General features: G+C 37.1%; 1 protein-coding gene and 1 long non-coding RNA gene across 4 annotated transcripts in view; one reads left to right on the plus strand and one right to left on the minus strand.

Annotated features, from left to right (window-relative positions):
- EDN1 (endothelin 1) overlaps positions 1-18,591 on the plus strand; it is a 121,482-nt gene that overhangs the window by 73,176 nt on the left and 29,715 nt on the right. For all 3 annotated transcript variants that reach the window (XM_063812786.1, XM_063812783.1, XM_063812784.1), the window contains 2 exons: positions 7,728-7,818; positions 12,473-12,616. The gene's annotated coding sequence lies outside the window, so the exon portion shown is untranslated. The remainder of the gene's footprint in view (positions 1-7,727; positions 7,819-12,472; positions 12,617-18,591) is intronic.
- Positions 1,088-16,669, minus strand: LOC107975058 (uncharacterized). Its single transcript, XR_001718263.4, has 3 exons — positions 16,548-16,669; positions 6,251-6,312; positions 1,088-1,171 (listed from the first exon to the last, which is right to left on the minus strand). It is a non-coding gene; the product is annotated as an uncharacterized LOC107975058 (long non-coding RNA).

The following is an 18,591-nucleotide window of genomic DNA, read 5'->3' on the forward strand; positions in this document are numbered from 1 at the left end:
GCATCAGGTTTTAACAAAACAAGATTTCTAAAGTTAGTTTGGATACATTGATTTTTCTTACACCACCACTGTTGCTAGTTGGGTGTATTAAGTGATATTATAGCATACGTGCAAAGGGAAATGATTATTTGGGACAGTGAAAAAAACAGTATATTCAATGTGATGATAGAACAAGTGTGAAGGCTGAGTTTGGCAATTTTGGGTTTGATCCTCAACCTCTAATTTTTGCAAGTTTGGAGCCATGATCTTCTAATTATTTAGCACAAATGTTGAAGAAGTTAGACACAAATGAGTCAAAGTTAATCTATCACATTCATTTTTAAACTTTAGTGTTTCTACGAATCATCTGAAGAGCTTGTTAAGAGCCAGTGAGTTTTCGGGTGAGCCGCAGATTTTGTATTTCTAACAAGTTTCAGCTCATATCAATGCTGCTGGTCCATGAACTGTACTTGGAGTAGCAAGGGTCTAGAATACTGTGTGTCAGATGGAAAGATGAGACATTTAGTTTTTCTCCATGAATAAAATACGTGAGATTCAACTGTTGCTTTGTTTTGCAATACTATGGGATTCCTCTCTAAAAATTGTTCAAAATCTCATGCTTTGAAGAACTACATTATATGGATTGTAAAATGACTTAAGCAGGAAGTACTTGACATGAATATGTGCTTAATAAATATTGATTGGTTGATTTCAGAAAAGTAGATCTTCAGAGATGTAAGGCAAATGTCTTCCAGTAATATAAAATGATACATCCCTACTTAGGGGATCTAGGATGCTATGCATTGAGACAAGACAAAGTTTATGGTGTCAGAGCCAGAGAGAAAGCAAGGGTGATCTGAGCCCAGCAACACAGCTCCATTGTAAATAGCTGCTCACCTGGGGCAAAGAAGTGCTATAGGATATGATAAGGAAGGTTCATTTCATCATTTTATGGCTGTGTACATCCTGGAGTGAAGGAAAGGCATTAACGAGTTTGGTAAGAGCTGGCAAAGCCAGAGTCCTTATTTGCAAGGCATGGTAAGCCTATGGTTGTGTTATCATTTACTTCATTGTGATTTACGACAGTCCTACTGCTGATTATACCTCTCTGACCCCCTCAGGGTTGGTTGGAAGTTGTTTAGATCCTACCTTTTTCTCTCCAGACACCAGAGACTGCCAGAACCACGCTCACCTGTGAGTGAAACAAGCAAATTCCCTGGCATCAAGGGGAAGTTAAAACTTCTATTTGAAACAACTTTTTGAACACTTTTGGCATATATGGAAATGTACATATACACACACGCATATGTATGTGGATTATGTAAGGGGTTATAATAAAGTAAAATTAAGATTCAAGAGCATTTTTGACTTTAAGAAAAATATTCCTGACCCATGCACTCTTATGTAACCTGATCCCTCAGAAGTATACAAGATAAATCAAATTTACAGAGTTACAAAAAAGTGTTCACTGACTGCTGGAAAATATATGATGTCATATTTGTGGTTAATGGCCTAAGTTAGATTAAAAAGGTGCACTTTTTTGTATTTTGATGATTTGTCCTTTGTTTTTTCTGTTTTAGTTAGACTTGACCATGGAATTGATACTCTGTCAATAAATTCTTTATCTTTCACTGTTGCCACTGGTAAGAATAGCTAAAGGTTTTGCAGGATAATTGCCTTGAAGAAGGTATCTTCAGAATCCATTTATTTCAATTATTTGCCAATATTATTCAAAATTTCTTGTCTTCTTATCACTATCAATGAGTAGAAATTTTCAGGATTGCTAAGAGTTTGTTATGCTTTGTGGGAGAAATTCTGTGTAAGATTGAGTTTTGAAAAAATTCCATGTTGCATAATCTGGGGAAATGCCTGTTCATGCCTATATCTGAGCAAACTTTGTAACTTGTTTATAAAGGAAAAAGGATTTGAAATTTAAAATTTGGCAATTAGGAGCACATTAACTCTCCTTGTCTACAATTTTTATCGCACCATAAAAATACACTTTTAAGAAAAAAAAATAGCATTCCTTTTAAAGGTTTCTTTCAAAAGATATCCCTTTAGGAGATGGGAGTTAAATAACAAAATCAATTACTCTCTTTGTTGGGTAAGTCAAGGACTCCCTAAGCCCAAATTTTGAGTGCCTCTTGGCATCTTTATATATAACAACTGGAGGTTATCCACACATTAATTGCCTCTAATACTATTCAAATGCATAATCAAATCCAACAAGTCATTTCTGCTTAACTGATGCAACACAGATGATGCCATGCTTCCTGAGACTGAAAGGTTTGCTAAGGAAATTGCCTCTAAAATTATGGCAAGTATAAAATAAAGGACTATTAGAGGAGATACCACCTTAGCTGCTGTACCTAGGGATACTGATAAAGGATATATCACAACACTCATTCATAACTGAAAGGATATTAAAATCCAAATAAAGCAAAAGACCAAAGATAACTTAAGCCATACCCCAAAAAGCTAATTAACTAATAAGTTATTTTACTGTTGAATAGAATGAAGAGATTAACGGTAGACAACTCTTTAGCTGGAATATTGGAAAGACTTACACAATGAAAGCAATAAGTGACATAGATCTTGCTAACAATCAATAAAGCAAGTAAAGCCAGTTGGCACACTGTTTAACGTGAATCAATGTGAATGATATCTCATCAAACTTGAGGTGTCATTCAAGAAGGAATACTTGCTATTTCTGTCTCCTAAATTTCCAAGAAGACATTAGAAGTGTCTAAAATGAGCACACTCTTAGGTGACCCTGATAGAAGTGCATTTTATATTTACTTGTGAAACGTGCCCCAAAAGTTAAAGAAACCAATAACTCATATAAATTCTTGGGTTTGCAGGATGTCAGATTAAAAACAAGAAAGAGCTTCCTGAAACACTAAAACTCCCTCCACTTGTAAGATAACAAAACTGGCTGAAATCTTTTCGAACCGATACGGCCAGCTGGAGTTTGCACAGAACAAGCTTGCTGATGTCACAGCCTGGATTTCCACTGCACGTTTTATATTAACTCCTCCCCAAATTTGCACATGGGACCTATAAGGAAGCACAAAGGGATGACTGTGCGTGCCTGAGGGTCTTTCAGACCTCTCCTTTCCTCCCACCAATTACCTGCTAATCTCAGAATCCGCCCTCTTAAACCTTTTCTAGTAAAAGTACTGCCTTAAAACCAGCACAGAGAGATGGATCTGAGCTTGACTCATATCTCCTTGTAAGTCAACTTGCAATAAATAGCTTTTCTTTCTCAAAAACTTGGTGTTATATTATTGGATTCTAGCACATTGGGCAGCAAGTTCATTTTGCCTGATAGCACTTTTGTATAAATGTGTTATGTGTAAGGATGCAATTAACAGCATCCTTTTAGGTTTCTGCATTTATATTAGGCCAAATCGATATACCTTTTAGATATTGCTGGACTTGGATTCAATTTGCTTTGTTCTCCATTTCATTTACTAAAATCTGGGTCTAATGTAAGAGTTCTTGGTATATTACATAAACATAAATCATTGCTGCTGAAGTTCTAATAGGACTCTGTTGCTACTTGCAGAAACCAGCTTTGAGGTAGTCAAGGAAAGAGGATAAAGAAAAGAACAAAACTGAGGTTTTAATTTCATACATGATTTGTGTCTTTGACAGTGCTTTTGTTTCATACAAAACACAAACGAAATAAAAATTTAGGTTCCATTTCTGTCCCTTGCCATGTTAACTGTCCAATATAAAAAGAATTGAGCATTATGAAGTAGGGTTCTGCAGCTTGCTAGATAATAAAGATATTGAAAGAAGGGTTCAATTTGGGTTGGATGCCAATAGTGGTGAAGCATCCTGCATGTTCACGTTGGCTCTCCAGAACTTTCAGGACTTGATAATTCTGCAGGAACGCAAGGTGGGGGCCTGACTTCTCTTAAGCCACACCAATGCCAGTTAAATTTGGGATTGACAGAAAAGTAGAGGAAGAATAGTTAAGTTTGCATGAACTTCATTTATGTCTTTTTTTTCATGTGTGTATTCATGCAGTGTTCACTCCCTACTCACTATAAGCCACGTGCTCTGCAAGATACTAGGTATACAAAGATGAATAAATTTGTCCTTGAGGCACAAGTAATTATAAAGTTAGAAGATAAAGAAAAAAGTATCCAACCTGTATTGAAAAAGAAGAAAAAGAAGAAGAGGAAGAGGAGAGGTAGAGGAAATCACCTATGAAGTAACTGAAATCCAACTAACCTCAGAGGAGTTCTTTAAAACTCTGCATGCCAAAGACAATGAAGCAACTAACAGAATTATAGGGGAAAAGTTTGTGACCAAACTATAATCTATTCTTTGTGGCGAGGACCATAAAATATAACCCCACACACTCAAAGGAAAAAATGCTTGAACACATTCTATAGCCTGCCAAGATTTTCATAAAATGAAGAGCTTAAATTGAGTTAGAAACAGACTCCCAATGAGCAATGAAATTAGCAATTTGAAAGATGCATGCAACTGTCAAAAAAGGGAGAGAGAAGATACATAATGAAAAAATAATCCCTTTTTCAGTAATATTTTCAGACCCCCTCCTATATGCTAGACAGCATTCTAGTCAATGAGATTACAACAGTAAATTAAACAGACAAAAATTAAGCAGAATGCAAAGTCTGCCTTTATAAGCCTATATTCTACAGGAGAATCAGAAAATAAACAAGATACAAAAAATGCATAGTATGAAATCACATAATACCTCAAGTCTTAATAGCAAAAACTAGCATATGGATATAAAAGGATAGAAAAAGTGGGTGAAAAAGGGATAAATTTTTTAGCTTATGTACAAGAGGAAGAAAAGACTTTAATTTCCAGGAATTTACACACACATGTGCACACACAAAATGTAGGGTAGAAAAATTATTGCTTAGACAAAATAGAAGTCAAAGGGAACAGCATTAAATAGGACAAAAAGAATAACTCATACTACTACTACTACTAATAAAAGTCAACACATTCAAAGTCCATCTTCTTATTCTTCATCTGACTCAGTTTCTGCTCTTGCCTCTCTAAGTGAGGGTATTGTCCTACTGCCCCCAAAGCCAGGCCAAAAACCTGGGCATCATTCTTTACTCCTCTGTCCCTGCGCACACCCAATCTACCGCCCGTGACGTTTTGTTTTTCTACCTCCTAAATACATCTCAATCCATCTCCTTCCCTTTGTGCTTTCTGACATTTTGCTCATTTAGAACACCATCATCTCTTACCTGGCCTTCTACCTCAACCCTCTAACTGGTTCCCTTGCCTCCTGCTTGTTTTCATCAAATCTACTATCCATGGGGAGCTCAAAACTATCTTTCAGTCTACCCATCTGCTTATAACATTATTCTGTGTAAAACACCTTTGGCATCCCATTGTCCAGAACTCCTTAATGTCACCCTCTGTAGTTTAACTGTTGATTATCTCTCCAGGCTGGTATCTCATTTGTTGCTTTTTATATCCAGCCACGTGAGCATTTGCAATTCCCAAATACTGGGTCAGCCGCTTTCTCACCTTGAGGCTGTTTCCCTCTGCCTGGTACCCGCTCTTCTTCCGTCTCCCTTTGCCTGGCCAATTCCTATTGAGTTTAGACGCCACTTCTCCTTGTAAACCTTTCCTCACTCTCCACTCTGCCAAATCTGGTCGAGTTCCTATTCTGAGTGTTCCAACAGAACCTTGAACTTCCCCTATCATAGTACCTTTCCACTTGATTATAACAGCCTGTTGATATGTCTGGAGTCCACACCAGATTGTAAACCCCATAAAGCTGTGGACCATATCCCCAGGACAAAGATCTATCCAGAAGGGGTTTTAATATTAAATGAGAAATATTATTTAAAAAGAAGTAAGAATGTAACCTAAGAATTTGGAAAAGAGAAAAATAAGCCAAAAGAAATCATCAGAAGGATTTGACCAAGATTAAAAGAAAATAAATCAGAAAGTAGAAAAATTGTATTTCTTTGAAAGAAAACATGCACATAATAAAGTGCATAAATCTGTAGCATTTTATATATAATCAAGAGAAGTTGTATGCACTCAATTGAAAAATTTATGAGAAATTTATGAGAAAGGACAACAGATATCAAGGATATTACAAATTATGCTTATGATTTAGAATAATTTTTAAAATGGCAAATTTCCTATCTAAACATAAATGATCAAAATTGTCTTAATAATTAAGAAATCTGAAATCTCCAGTAACTCAGAAAGAATTTGAAAAAGTACTCAATAATTACTTCAAAAAATGGATACTAACCTGGGCAACTTTACAGCTTTCACATTTTCAAGAAGCAGGTAATTTCTTTCAGATAAATTGTTCTGTGGGATAAAACAAGATGAAAGAAATTATCAAATTCATTTTATGAAGATGAAATGATTCTGTTTCAAAAAGCCAAATAAATAACAAACACAAAACTCTTGAATTGAATAGTAATCTTATTTTTGAATACAACTGCAGAAATCCTTAAAAGAATTACAATTTCAAAACAATAGCACCTTCATAAATTATCCACCACATCCAAGTAGGGTTATTCCTGGAATTCAAGAATAGCTCAATCAGAGAGAAATAGGTTAGCATACTACATCAATGGATCTAAAAAGAAAAAAATTATAAAGCTCATTAAGTCATTTCAATGCCATCTGGAATAACAATTCTTAGAAAACTTAAACACAAATGGCATTTATTCAAATTGTCAGTGATATCTGATGGCTAAAGAGTAGAGGTACTCTCTCTCATTAAAAGCAGAAACAAGACCAGGAAGTCTAATATCACCATGACTATTTATAAGAATGCTGTGAACATCAGTTTGGGCTTGTATTTGACCAAAGTCTGCCAATGTGTTTTTGCTTTGATTTTGGCTGTGGAAGTCTGAAGAGACAAATGTCTGCTTCAACTGGCTTTCTAGCGTCCCTGAGATAGTTCCTAGTCAAGGATCATGTGACTATTTAGGTTACCATCACATGTAATCATTAATGATTGGGAGTTCCAATATTAACTGACAGACCAATAGTCTAAGCCCTATAACATCTTCATCTTTATAGGTCAAAACAATTGAATATCAGCTATTTCTTATGACTTAGTCTAAAACAAATATTGAGAGAGAGTGTGTTTGCTAAATAACTTTAAAGAGGACAGTAAATCTCTCTAAAGATACGTTGGAATGTCTCACAAATAAGCCAGGTTGTTACAAGGTACACAATAAAGAGGGATCTGCTTCTAGTTTCAACTTTTCTTATTCAACCTGGATAAGGTGCTTAGGAACCACTGTAACCCACTGTAACTCCTCTAAAAAGCTGGCACAGGAAACAAGACTGCTTGGCCAGTGCAGTAGCTCACGCTTGTAATCCCAGCATTTTGAGAGCCCAAGGTAGGAGGATCATTTTAGCTCAGGAGTTTGAGACCAGCTTAGGCAACAAAGCGAGAGTCCCATCTCTACAGAAAAATAAAATAAAATAAATAGCCAGACATGGTGGTGCACATCTACAGTCCCAGCTACTTGGGAGGCTGAGGCGGGAGGATTGCTTGAGCCCAGGAGGCCGAGGCTGCAGTGAGCTATGATTGCACCACTGCGCTCCAGCGTGGGCAACAGAGTGAGATCCTGTCAAACAAAACAAAACCGCAAAACAAACAAAAGACCCCCCCCGCCCCCTAAAACCCAAAAAAGACCATTAGGCACCTGAACTCAAAATGTTTAAAATGTTTTTCCTCACCCACCCACCTCTACCCTCCACAGTGAGCCATCAACCTAATTACAAGAGAGAGCAACAAGGCCTGGGGTCCCTTTGCTGGAGCACAGTCCCAAGGTGCATCCGTCCGTGACCCAGGTAAGCATGTGTCTTCCCAAGAGGCCAAAAGCATGGAAACCAAACTGCGGACTTTCTCCCTGTGAGCTCCCGCATGCACCAAGTGATGCCAGCTGAGGTTTTCTTGGGTCTGTGACACAACAATATCCATTTTGAACCATCCAAGGTTTATAAAAAACATTAATAACAATATAATAGAAGGATAGAATTAGATTGTATAGTAGTAGTAATCTTTGTAGAATTGTTTGCATACTAGTACTCATTGTCAAATAAAATAATCATTAAGAACCCTATTTAATTTGCAGTTAATGAACTTTACTTAAGCTGTGACTATTTCAGGAGTAATGGTCCTGCTTGGAAATTCTTCACATTCTGTACAGACGTATTAAAGGCAGAATAGCACATTATCACCTCAAATTTTCATGAGGAGGTAAAACTAAAATCATGTACAACAATCTCAATGACTTATATCGATATAATGAAGAGTATGAAAAAGAGAGTAAGAGAAAAATGAGGAACCAAAAACACATTTGATGTTGCTAATCTAATTTCAAAATAGCAGACTTAACAAGCATGCTCTAAGAAAATAATCCTATATATCTGAGTCTCCAAGGCCAGATATATTTAAAAGCCTGTTGAAATGATTTATGCAAACTGACAATTGAAGCAGTTGAAGATGAAGGATTATTCAGATTTTCACAGTCTATGAAGCCTAGGTACAAATCTCTTCTTTGTATGCATTTTACTAGAAAAATTTCCTAAATTCCATTCTGCTGGGCACAAAAAGTTATTGACAAACTAAATGTGCCCTTTCTACATCTTGTGTATCAGTTGTTGGGACAAGCAGGACCCACCAGAAGTCCTTTAAATTTAATAGGATTCATGGTGAGTTTATGCTGAATTCGCTAGATTTCTCTTTTACATGCTTAATGAGGGATTTTGGGGACACAAGCTAACAAAATAATGAGTCTGGCTGTGGAAATATCTGTAGAATGGAAAATCAGTAAAGACAATTACAATCAACAATGAGTACACATGATGAAGGCCTCAAGTGATTTAGGAATTGTAAATATACACTATTTTAATCATAGTTTCCAGTTGTGTTTGGAAAATAATTATGACACAGTGTATTTTAACAGAATTACCTATCTTAAGAAAGATTACAGGACTCTTCATTTCTTACTCTTTGATTGAAGACAAACTACACGGAGTATAAGAGGTTTTGGAACCGGTTTGTCATGCTTATAAAAGATAAGGAAGCCCCTTTCACATGTAAAAAGGCTGCTCGAACAAAATAAAGCCTCAATATTGTATGCTGCAGATAATAGTCCCAGTCGTCCCAGTCTAGCAGGGAGTATTACCCACCAACTATTTTTTCAGAGAAAGTAGTTTGTTCTTTGCAAACTGCTCAAGTAATAATCAAACTGAGGAGTGCAAAATAATTCTGACATATTTGCACATGAGTGCAAATAATTCTGACACAATTACTACTATTAAAATACTCCTATCACCCTGCTTTGGAGGAAATGCTGCAATTAGCATACAGACAGTGTATACTAATTAGTATAATTGCAAGCGGAGGTGCAGAGGGAAAATCAGACCTTATTCTTTTATTTGAAAAGCTGGCTGGGTGTGGAGGCTCATGCCTGTAATCCCAGCACCGAGAGGCCAAAGCCGGCAGATCATCTGAGGCCAGGAGTTCGAGACCAGACTGGGCAACATAGTGAGACCTCCATCTTTAAAAAAAAAAAAAAAAATTAGCTGGTGTGGCGGTACATGCCTATAATCCAAGCTACTCAGGAGACTGAGCAGGGAGGATGGCTTGAGCCTGGGAGGTCAAGGCTGCCAGTGAGCTGTGATTGCACCACCGCATTCCAGCCTGGGTTTCAGAGTGAGATCATGTCTCAAAAAAAAAAAAAAAAAAAAAAGCCAATTACATTCAGTTGCAACATTTCTAGATCAAAGGTTTGAGGACATATTTTCATCAAAGGATTTATTTAAATGTGAAATATACTAGACATCAAAGTATAAGTGAAGGTAAAAATCCGAAGCGTGATTCTGAAAGTATTCGGAAAGCATATCCTTTCAACTGTGTGTGAACCTTACATTGGTGAGGCTGTATCAGTGGAACTGCATCATCACCATTGACCAAATCTTCAAGGCTAGCAGTTTAAAACAAAGTGTCTTTCCCTTCTTTGGTACTGCTAGAGAGAAAGGAAAGCCCACTGACAACATCTCTATCTCTATCAGCAGTGCCTATCTTGATAGAGCTAGACAAGACAGCTCCCTAACACCATGATGAAATTGAGCATTCATTCAACATCATCTGTGTGCAGCATGGTACCCACAGGAGCAATCTAGTGACTAACAGGGCCACGGAATTTCCTGTCCTCAGCCATAACATCAAATTTAAAAAATTAAACTACTAAAAATGTTAATGACATTTATAATGATCATTATAATTCATAATATAATTATGGTAAATTTTGGGTTAATTATATATTCCTGTCATTTATTTTATGTTGATAATACATGATGTTGGCTAAATATTAATTCTTAACATTTGGCCTTTCTGTATTTCTTTAAATTGTATGGTCACTGTCCTTTTACTTAATAGTATCCTGAAAATACTGGCTAATGCATTAAATCATGAAATAGAAATGAAGTATAATTCCTTAAGGAGAGGACATAAAATTAATACTATTTACAGATGACACAAATATAATGCTAGGAAACCTATGAGCATCAACTGGAATAGTTTTAGAATTAATGAGCATTCATTAGCAACCTAAAATGTTAGCAGCATAGAGATTTAAAGTAAGATTTAAATAATTAATAATATTAAATAATAAAAAATAAGATTTAAATAATTAGAAAGATTATTATAAAAAGAAAGAACTTTTACTAGTGAAAAAAATTGGCACTGTAAAGATGTAAATACTTCTTAATTAATTTGTTGGTTTAACAAACTCCTGGTCGGATTTCCAGCAGAATTTATTTTAGAGCTTAAATATCAAAATATCATCTAGAGAAATAAGTGGGTAAAAGTGGCTAATTTTTAAAAATCAAAGTGATGGAAAGAAAATTAATCTTTCAGATAGACACTGTATTACAAAGTAACATTAAGTAAAATGGTATGATTTTACTGAAAGAAAAGGAAAGATAGCTCTCAAACAAAATAGATAGAAATATATTACAAACCTATGGAGAAGGGAAGGAATTTGTTGTAAATACCTTAAGGATAATTAGTTCTTTAGGGAGAAACAATCAAGAACCTCCTCTCTTTCATCTACCATTAGTTGAGTTAATATTTAATAAGAGCTTGTAGTAGTGCCTGACACAAATATGCTTTATATAGGTATTTATTAAATAAAGAAAACAAATAAGATACCAAGATAAATCTAAAAACTTTAAAGTAAAATAATTAACCCTATAGAAATAAATACTGGTGACTTGAGAATTTCTCTACAAAAAAAGGTAAAAATTGATTTATTTAGTACATTTGTTCCATGCCGGAAACAAAATAGAAAGCAAACAAACATCTGGGTAAAATATTTCTTAGCAAACATGGTAGACAAATATATAAAAAACTCTTAAAAAACAATAAGAAAATTAGTAAGAGTTCTTGTTAAGTAAAGAACACAAACAGACAAGTGACAAAAATATGACATTCTGATAGATTTATGATAATAATACTTATTCAAGGTCATACCATTTTTAAAAATTGGTGAAGACTTCAAATAATCTCCATATTTTAGAATACTGTTAAAATTTTAAAATCAAAAGTAAGGAGCTCATGGTTAAAAGGATCTCATAATGAAAATCAAGCTTCTTGCCTTCTCCTCCCTACTCTGAGTTCAATTCTCTGAAAGCAAGCACTTAACTTTGTTGCTTCTTATATTTACCTTCATGTCTGTGAGTGGTAAACATAAACTGCTTTTCCTATTTTATCAGTTTTATACCTTAGATATTGATTTCTGCAGTAACAAATGAAACTTCAGCTCTCAGTGCATACCTTCCTCTTTTTCCCATTCTACCCATGTAATTATATCACTTTCAAATCACTGATGTCACATAACCACATAAATATTGTTCCCTGCGAAACTCACTAATGTTTTACGATTATATGCCTTTTACTGTCTTTTGCCCCCCTGTCCCTCTGGAGTTTCTGATTGCCTTTATTTTTTTATAGCACTAATTGCCTTTATCATATTGTTTTTTTCAAACTCTTGATTATATCAGGTGTGTTAGCAAATTATCTCCTGGACTTAGACCACTGTTCCATAAACCTAGATCTTTTTGCACCAATCTTGGCTACTTGCTCTGCAAAGATTTGTTGAAATGCTGTATGAAAAGAGGGAGTGGTGAGACACTCAAACAGTGCTGGTAGAGTATAAATTGTTACAACCACCCTAGAAAGCAAGTTGTCACTATATGACAAAAGCTATAAACATTCAAAGACTTTGACCCTACTTTTCACTTCTAGAAATTGCTTCTAAGAAAATAATCAGAAATGTCATTCAGATTTGTGTGCAAAGATGATAACTGTAATGATGTTTATGTGAAAAAGTGGAAGTAACTTGAGTGCCCAGTTATTTGTGAGTTGTTAATAGATTGTGGAGTACTCTAGATTCATTAAAATTCATTGGTAGAGCACTTTTGAAATCTGCTTCAGGGAAACACCTCGAAGAGAAAAGTAGCTATCTTCAAGCAACTAAAACTGAAGTATAAAAAGAGAACCATGTGATTCAAGCAAGTCCACAACAGAGCCAACAGAGTCTGCTTTCAAAGGAATCTGCAAATTGAAGGATACAAACAGGTACGCTCCGAAATCTCAAGGGTGGAATTAATTGCTGTAGTGTGCCTGTGCACATGGGCAACCCTATGTAGCATGCATGTTCCAGATGGGTAACAGGTGCTTGATTTTTTAATGTAATGATGGTTGTGCTGCTCCCAAGCAATGAGAAAGAGGGCAGCTGTGGATGAATGGGCGTAGAGAATAGGTAAGGATGTGAAACTGACAAGGAAGGGAAGAGGTGTTATTAAATAAAGGCTGAATATTCACACAGGGGATACAGAACACTTCCCCTAATGCTAAGGTGCTGAGGAAAGGCTGTGTGGGAGATGAGTAGATGCACCTTGAGAATTACAAGGGGAATTACGTCATCAGGGGAAATCCAGGTTTCACCTGGGATGAGGCGGAGGCGCATGTATTTAAAGAACAGATTGCAAATTTCTGAGCTCCTTGGCAGCAGAGCAGGGTTTCCAGAAGACATATGGTTAGAGTTAAGGAAGGGTCAAAAGGGGAAGGATGTGTCACAGAAAGGTCAGGCTGCTCTCAATGGAATGGAGACTTATAATATAGACATGGAGAGAGGGGTCACCAGAATTAGTCCCTTAGATAACTAGGGAGGAGAAATTCTGGGAGTTGAGGGGTACAGAGCAAAGGCATCAGCAGAACAAATGGGACAGAACTGGCAGCCCCAGCATTTCAAATGAAACTTCAGAATGAACTAGGGAAGATACCTCCACAAACTATTGTTTCAACTATCTCAGGTACACCTAATTGCCATAGGCCTATCAGCATTTTTGAGGTTGACTTCATGCACAAATATTTTTGGGAAAACCTGATGGCTAAGTAATTTGAATAAACGCCTTGAAGGGAATGAAGTGGTAGGGAAGATGGATTTGGAATTATCTGTTCCTTTTTTGTAAAAGCATAGATGAGAGAGGCTTTGGGGTACACCAACAAAAGACAGAAAATGCAGTATTAGCTCAAGAAACCTGGGCCAGGTTGTTTGCCTTGAGGGAGCAAGAGGCTTGTGTGGGAGCCTTCTGGGACTGTGTGAAATCTTGGCTGAGTTTTGAGTCAAGGTCGACCAGATGCAGGTCTGGCTTCCCAGAGAGTAGATCTCACTCCCTTGCTGAAGCACAAATCTGCTGGGAGCGGCGCTGACTTTGGACTCGAGGAAGAGTGAGAGTAAATTAGTAAACAAACTAAAATAGGAAATAAAAATGATTTATGGTTTGTAAGTAGACACATAAAAATTTTCAAGGCCGGGTACGGCGGCTCAAGCCTGTAATCCCAGCACTTTGGGAGGCCAAGGCGGGTGGATCACCGGAGATTAGGAGGTCGAAACCAGCCTGACCAACATGGTGAAACCCTGTCTCTACTAAAAATATAAAAATTAGCCGGGCGTGGTTGTGGGCACCTGTAATCCCAGTTACTTGGGAGGCTGAGGCAAGAGAATCGCTTAAACCTGGGAGGGGGAGGTTGCAGTGAGCCGAGATTGCGCCATTGCACTCCAGTCTGGGTGATAAAAGCAAAACCCTGTTTAAAAAAAAAAACAAAAACAATTCAATTAACCACTTGACAGTGTTTTACTCTCCCAGTTCTCCAAATGTTTATGTTTAACCTAGGGCACAATTCAAAGTGGGTGGGGTTGTGGGAGCTGAGTGTTTACATGTGCTTTCTTATTTCTGGGTAATTATAAGGAGTCAATGTGCACATTTTCTTTAGAGCAGGACACATAACTGTGAAGACAGCTCTATCATCTTAAAAATATTTGCATTTTAAATATTTTATTGGCCCAAATTTTGAGAAATGGAACACACAGATAAAAGAAAATGTACTGAATATTCTGACAGACAAAGAAGATTCAGGGAATCTCAAATACTTTTAAGCCAGCTTGTGATCTCATTCCAGATTTCTAGGTAGCTGCACTTGAGTTTCCAAATTTCACCTGCTAAATGTACAATTTTGGGTAAATATAGGGAACACTGTCCAGTCTTCAAAAGCAGTAGAAGCAACTTCTTTGAGGAGTTAGCATAAAAAGAATCTGTTACAAAAAGTGGGTGTACAAATGCAAATTTTTGATGGAGAACAAAAATTCACCCAAGATCTGGTTTTTAGCTTGGCTTTCACACAGGGTACTAGGCATTCACAGACCAGCCTCATTTTTCATTCCTTTGACATAAACTAGCCCCACCAGTTTGGGTTTGTAGAGAGACTTCTATCTTCCTAATACTCATTTATTGACTTCCATCATCAGAGTTCTCACGGAAAAACCTTTCACCACCATAAATCAACTTGGATGTTATTGATACTTGGCCTGGAGTTACACAAACACAATGAGATCGTGAAAGAGAGGGTTAAATGGATTATTCTGGACATCTTTCATGAAAATTGAGGCTCCTCACATTTCTCTCCTGTGTTTTCTTTTTCTGAGTGGCTTCTTAATTTCAGTATCATTTTCTTTATCCTTTCTGGTTCCTTGTTAAAAAAAAGAAAGGAATGTGTTTCCTGGAAACTGTCTTTGTCAACTAACCTTTGCATTTTAAGTGATACTTCTGTTGTCTTGATTTCTAAAGATCACGAAGGTCTAGCTTTCCTAAAACTTGTTTGAGTTCATGAATTGTTATTTTGAACCTCACTGAAATGTTTAAAATTATTTCCATTGAGAAAAAAATTTCATTCTACCAATACAACTATTTTTATCTGTAACACTCAAGGAGTTTTGCTGAGTGAAGAATGAAGAGTAATTCCTAATATAAAATTAATAGGCATGTAAGCTTTCATAATAGTACGAATATTCTCATTTTTCCTATGGGTAGGTCTTTGCTCATCAAGATCCCAATGGCTCTAGTAAGAGAAGAAATCCAGGCACCTGAAGCAGTACAGATGGTAGCGAGGGTTGTGACTAGGAGCTTGGAGTCTAAGAGAGAGCAACTCTGGCTTGAATCTTTAGCTACAATAACTGTATAGACATGAAATAAAGTTCTTAACCTCTCTGATTTTCAGTGTTTATAGGTGACTAAAGTAGGTATGGAAAAGTGGGTTTCAGATAATGGTTCTGAAGGACAGAATAATCATTTTTCCAAAAATAATAGGAGCAGATATATAAGAGAATATTATTTGAATTTTTTGTTTAAATCTAGTAAGTGGGTTGGAAGGGAAAGAATTGAAGAGAGAGTGCTCTAGACCAGGGGTGTCCAATCTTTTGGCTTCCTTGAGCCACACAGGAAGAGGAAGAATTGTTTTGGGCCACACATAAAACACACTAACACTAACGATAGCTGAGCAGCTAAAAAAAATTGCAAAAAAACTCAATGTTTTAAGAAAGTCTATGAATTTGTGTTGGGCCACATTCAAAGCCATCCTGGACCACATGCTGCCCATGGGCCACGGGTTGAACAAGTTTGCTCTAGACAGAAGGCGTGGCATGAAGGTATTCTCAGAGCCAGAAGATGGGGAGAACTAGAGAAGATGAACTGGGCAGTAGGAGGAGATGAAGAAAGCAAAAGATGACTAAGACAGTCCTCTCTGCCCACAAATTCATAATATTAATAATGGATCTTTTTTACTAGAATTTGATATCACAGGTCACTTGATTTCTTAATTGGGGATTTCTTTTATGAGCCATATCCTCCACTTTGCTGTTCCCTCTCTATTTATTTGAAGAGACAAGTCCAACACATAAAAGAGAATAAAGGTCTACACCATTTAGCCTGATGTTAAGTGCAAAAGGATTGCAGAGTCAGAGATGAATATGGGATGGAGTATGGCTGCAGTCTCCAAGGATGAAATCAGGCTTCGAAGAAGTTTCCGAAATGCCAGCAGCAAGTGGAGGTCTTGTTAGCTTTGACCAGGTTGTAGACAGCTTTGTACTATACCTGTCCAATGCCAAGCGATATGTGCCTGATATGTAATAATTTCTGAATTTGTTAAGGGAATGAAAATAAGAATCTACCTGCTATGGGCTGAACTGTGTCCTTTTCCTCCTCAAATTCATTTGTTGAAGCGTTAACTCCCAGCACCTCAGAATGCCACTACATTTGAGATAGGGTGTTTAAAGAAGTAATTAAGGTAAAATGGGGTTATCAGGGTGTGGTCTAACCCAGTGACTAGTGTCCTCATAATAAGAGGAGTTTATGACACAGACAGAAAGACACCAGACATGTGCATGCACAGAGGGTTGCCCCTGTGAAGATAGAGGGAGTTGGTGGCCTTCTACAAGCTAAGGAAGGAGACTTCAGAAAAATAACCCTGCTGGCATCTTGATCCTGGGCTTCTATGCTCTAGAATTGTAAGAAAGTACACTCTGTTGTTGAAGACACCCAGTCTGTAATTATTTGTTACGGCAGCCCTAATAAACTCACACACGATCCATTTTGTTTTACTTTCCCTTCAAATAACAATGATGTCTTAGTTATATGTGTTGTTTAGTCCCATGGTAGTAACTCATTTTTTACCAGTCCTAAATGACTTATTTAGGGAGAGAGGAGAAAATAAATTTGGAGAAATGCAGAATATACATGAATGGGGAACAGAAACAAAAGTATACATGAAAAAGTCTACAGTTGCGATGGTGCAAGGCTACCCTGGTTAAGTTGAGGGAACCCTTCCCTTCTTTCCCAGTGACTCAGAGACTGGTCACTGCTTGACAAAGTTTCTCCCTAGAGAATTCACTAGTATTAGAAGAGGACACAGAAACCAGGGCCACCCTCTTAAGTCATTGTTTCAGAGATAAGCCAGTGTGGGGGAAGATGTCATGAGGCATAGAAGCTGGAATTTGAGCCTTGGTTAGGGAACTGAGGAGACCATAGGAATTGCTTGGGTGGGGAAAAATTAATTACGTGATTTTGTCTCACACTTTGATACATGCAAAATAAGTTTAGAACAAACATCAAGGAAGAAAGAGGAGCTAATAATGATTGAGTCATACCTTTTAAGGAATATGTGTCAAAGATAGCCTTGAAAGAGAAAAGAAGTGGAGAAGATACTCCAGAAACTCAAAATGGAATGTCAGGTGTGGGCAAAAAGAGTTTGAGATAACAGGGAAAGGGTTTAGAGCAGAGCAGGAGGGAAGAACACAGTGGGACCGGTGTTATTCCAGGTGCTAATCAATGCCCTGGAACTGCTCTTACTGATCTAATGGGGATCCAGGCAGGAAAGACACAGTCCCTCTTCTCCAAAATCTCCCAGCCCAGTGATGAGCACTAAGTAAATTGTGACGACTCTACAGACTTGCAAGTGCTAAGGTGGGAACCCATGGTGTGCACTGGGAGCACAGAGGAGGGACCTCTTGCCTGGTGCTAAGGGAAGGGGGTCAGAGGAGGCCTCCCCAGGAAAGGTGACATCTAAGCAGAGTCCTGATTGAGAGTGGGGGCTAGGCCAGCAAAGAGATGTGTGGAAATGCATTTCAGGCCTGCAGAAAGTTTGTGAGATGGGAGAGCATGACTCATTCGTCAAACCACAGGAAGGTATTATGGCTGGAGTAGAATTTTTCTGAAATGTGGTCTTCTCTCAGTGGTAGGGAAGAAGGGCAAAGGGAGAGATGTATAGTGTCTCTCTCAGAACTTAAAAATTCTTTTTTTGTTAATGCAATTAGTATGTGTGTACCATGAATCACCTGGATGATTTGCATATATTCAGGAGTGATTATAGTAAAGAAGAATTTAGGACAACACCAAATCCAGCAATATATTTTTAAAATGTTGTTTTGAATTAATGCATAATTGTACATGCAGGTATACCTCATTTTATTGTGCTCTCCTTTATTGCCCTTTGCAGATATTGTATTTTTTATAAGTTGAAGGTTTGTAGCAACCTTGCATTGAGCAAGTCTATTGGCACTATTTTTCCAACAGAAGTGCTCACTTCTTATCTCTGTGTCACATTTTGATAATTCTTCCAGCATTTCAAACTTTATAATTATTATTATTCTGTTATGGTGACCTGTGATCAGTGATCTTTGATGTTACTATTATAATTGCTATGGTTTAAAGGTCCCT

The sequence above is a fragment of the Pan troglodytes genome, chromosome 5 (genome assembly GCF_028858775.2).
Source record: "Pan troglodytes isolate AG18354 chromosome 5, NHGRI_mPanTro3-v2.0_pri, whole genome shotgun sequence".
Classification (NCBI taxonomy): Eukaryota; Metazoa; Chordata; class Mammalia; order Primates; family Hominidae; genus Pan; species Pan troglodytes.